Source organism: Aquarana catesbeiana, linkage group LG05, assembly GCF_042186555.1.
Source record: "Aquarana catesbeiana isolate 2022-GZ linkage group LG05, ASM4218655v1, whole genome shotgun sequence".
NCBI lineage: Eukaryota > Metazoa > Chordata > Amphibia > Anura > Ranidae > Aquarana > Aquarana catesbeiana.
In genome coordinates, this window is record NC_133328.1 from 113,196,622 (window position 1) to 113,199,933 (window position 3,312).

At 46.1% G+C, this 3,312-nt stretch overlaps 2 long non-coding RNA genes across 2 annotated transcripts; both read right to left on the reverse strand.

The window, feature by feature from the left end:
• Positions 1-341: 341 nt before the first annotated feature.
• On the reverse strand, positions 342-756 carry LOC141145820 (uncharacterized). The gene is made up of 2 exons (XR_012244657.1): positions 684-756; positions 342-551 (listed from the first exon to the last, which is right to left on the reverse strand). It is a non-coding gene; the product is annotated as an uncharacterized lncRNA (long non-coding RNA).
• Positions 757-2,643: 1,887 nt separating this feature from the next.
• On the reverse strand, positions 2,644-3,058 carry LOC141145819 (uncharacterized). Its single transcript, XR_012244656.1, has 2 exons — positions 2,986-3,058; positions 2,644-2,853 (listed from the first exon to the last, which is right to left on the reverse strand). It is a non-coding gene; the product is annotated as an uncharacterized lncRNA (long non-coding RNA).
• Between the last annotated feature and the right edge of the window lie 254 nt (positions 3,059-3,312).

The window sequence follows — 3,312 nt, forward strand, 5'->3', positions numbered from 1 at the left end:
AGGTTGCGAGCACTGAACTTACTGTAAGAGCAGCAAGGATGTGGAATTCCCTTCCACAGGCGGTGGTCTCAGCAGGGAGCATCGATAGTTTCAAAAAACTTTTAGATAAGCACCTGAACGACCACAACATACAGGGATATACAATGTATACGACTAAGCGAGTGGCCTCTATAGGTAAAAACTACAATGACAAAAATAAACATGTACCATCATCCAGAAATTAATAACTAATGAGGTTGGAAGCCTGATCCCCAGTTAGGCGACCAAAAAAGTGGGGGCATGTTTGGACTATTACGGTACAGTAATCGTTGGTAACAATTTAAGGCATAAAACAGTAGTAGTAAAATTGAAAGTTAATTTATTGATGCAGGGGACAAATCAAAATTCATACAATAAAACTACATACAAGTACAAGTATGTCAACAATGGGATCATTAGTATACAGTACAGCACGACATCTCAGATATCATATTCCTCGACTAGTTTCGCGGACAAACCGCTTCATCAGGAGGGAATCTGGAGATAGTTGATTCTGACTAAACAGTCTGAGCCTAACAGATAAGAAGACATATAATGAGATTGACCAAAGGACAAGAACAATGCAAATAAGGTTTATGTTACAGCATCAAGATTAACAAAGGTAATATGCAATACATGGGGAAAAGGGGAACGAATCTGCTTACCCATGTCCCAACCGAGCCCAGGCGCACAACCCCACCACCAAGGGGTAATCTCCCACGGCGACCTGGGGGAGCTAAAGAATGACGGGGATAGTAAAGATGATGTATGTCATAATAAGGTAAACTAAATTGCCACACACGGGACAGGTGAAACATATAGTGACAATGATGAAGATGGTGATAAGAATATGGGGAAGGTGAAAGGTGAGGACGTGGAAAGTGAGAAAATAAAAAAGCAGTGTGCAAGGAGTGAAAAGGAATGCATCTAGTGAAAGCCAAGGATGGGAACAATTGTAAAATAAATGGTGTAGTGTGGTGTAAGATAGGAAGATTGAAATAAAGGAAAGGAGATGGAAAGGAAGGGGGATGGGTGAGGGACATGGGGGAAGGGGAGAAGGAGGAAGGAAGGGAAAAAGGGGGGGGGGAAGGTGAGGAAAAGGGGGGGGGGATGGTGGGAACGGGATAGGAAAGGGGAATAGGAAAGAGGAGGGGAGGGAGGGGGAAAAAAAGGGGGGGGGGGGAGGAAAAAACGGGAGGGGGGGGAAAGGGGAGGGGAAGGGGGGAAGGGAGGAACAAGGAGGGAAGGGATGTGACTGTGTGAATTGTGCGGTGAAATGGGCATAAGGATACCTGATGCTGGTAAAAACATAAAAAAGTTCCCGGGGAAGGCGTTGTGCCAGGAATTGAAGCCGCGACAAGGTAACTGGAGGGGGGGATTTGTTACTAGAGACTGCAAGTGACGGGCGACCACATAGCCGGACAAGTCCACCCCAGTTTACAACATCTAAAGGAGAAACATGGTATGTAATATAGCCAATGTTGGTGCCCTGGATGCGGGACTTACATATAGGATACATTGGGTAATACCCTCAAACTTACCATTGGTTGGCTAGCATACACAGACCCGGGGACCAAAAACGAGACCGTCAAACAGACAGGTAAGGCCCATCATTTATAGCTCCCAACCCTGCGACGCTGCGCCGCACGCCAGCGAGACGCCGGCGCATTACGTCACAGGGTCAGAGGTCCCACACGCCGCGGGCGCGCACGCATGCGCAACCACCCTACGGCCAAAGGAACACGTCCCCGCCCGAATAGGTGCAAGAGGAGGGGGCAGTCCCGCTGACGAGACCGACCCCTCCACCAGGGACCTCACCAGGCCGCCGCGGGAGAAGCCAGGGGGAGGGGCCCGCGCCAGCGCCCCAGCCGGGAACAGGAGAAGGGGAAGCAGAGGGTCCCAGTACAGCGGAAAGATGAAATGAATGGAAGGTGTATAACGGACATAAACAATAGGATAAATAAAGCATATACTTAGCATAGAAAACCTAAAAAGGTGAATTAGGGATTAAAATACCCTAAAGAACCGGTGCAATCACCCCCCCGAGACATAAACCCATGGACCTAACTGCATAAAAATGCATAAACGTTAAGAAAGGCCATAGGCAAGCCACATGATCGGGTAGAGACATGTGAAATAGGGCGGGTAGCCACGGTAATAATGCCTGGCCAAACTAATGGGAATCTGTCTCGGAGGGTTGCAACGGGGCTAATTATTAATAAACAATGGTAGTATAAGAGAGTAATAGATTCTATAGTAAGAGGCCCACCCCCAGAGGGCACAAACCATATGTGTCAATGGGGGTTGATTTAAAAATGAGGGGTGGGACAGCCTGGGTCCGTAAAGTGGAGGGCAATTGGCCATGTCCACTCAGACGGCTCACCCAAACATCCCACTCGACATGGTGCCGGGTGTGTTATCCACCCAATGTATACGACTAAGCGAGGGGCCTCTATAGGTAAAAATTACAATGACAAAAATAAACATGTACCATCATCCAGAAATTAATAACTAATGAGGTTGGAAGCCTGATCCCCAGTTAGGCGACCAAAAAAGTGGGGGCATGTTTGGACTATTACGGTACAGTAATCGTTGGTAACAATTTAAGGCATAAAACAGTAGTAGTAAAATTGAAAGTTAATTTATTGATGCAGGGGACAAATCAAAATTCATACAATAAAACTACATACAAGTACAAGTATGTCAACAATGGGATCATTAGTATACAGTACAGCACGACATCTCAGATATCATATTCCTCGACTAGTTTCGCGGACAAACCGCTTCATCAGGAGGGAATCTGGAGATAGTTGATTCTGACTAAACAGTCTGAGCCTAACAGATAAGAAGACATATAATGAGATTGACCAAAGGACAAGAACAATGCAAATAAGGTTTATGTTACAGCATCAAGATTAACAAAGGTAATATGCAATACATGGGGAAAAGGGGAACGAATCTGCTTACCCATGTCCCAACCGAGCCCAGGCGCACAACCCCACCACCAAGGGGTAATCTCCCACGGCGACCTGGGGGAGCTAAAGAATGACGGGGATAGTAAAGATGATGTATGTCATAATAAGGTAAACTAAATTGCCACACACGGGACAGGTGAAACATATAGTGACAATGATGAAGATGGTGATAAGAATATGGGGAAGGTGAAAGGTGAGGACGTGGAAAGTGAGAAAATAAAAAAGCAGTGTGCAAGGAGTGAAAAGGAATGCATCTAGTGAAAGCCAAGGATGGGAACAATTGTAAAATAAATGGTGTAGTGTGGTGTAAGATAGGAAG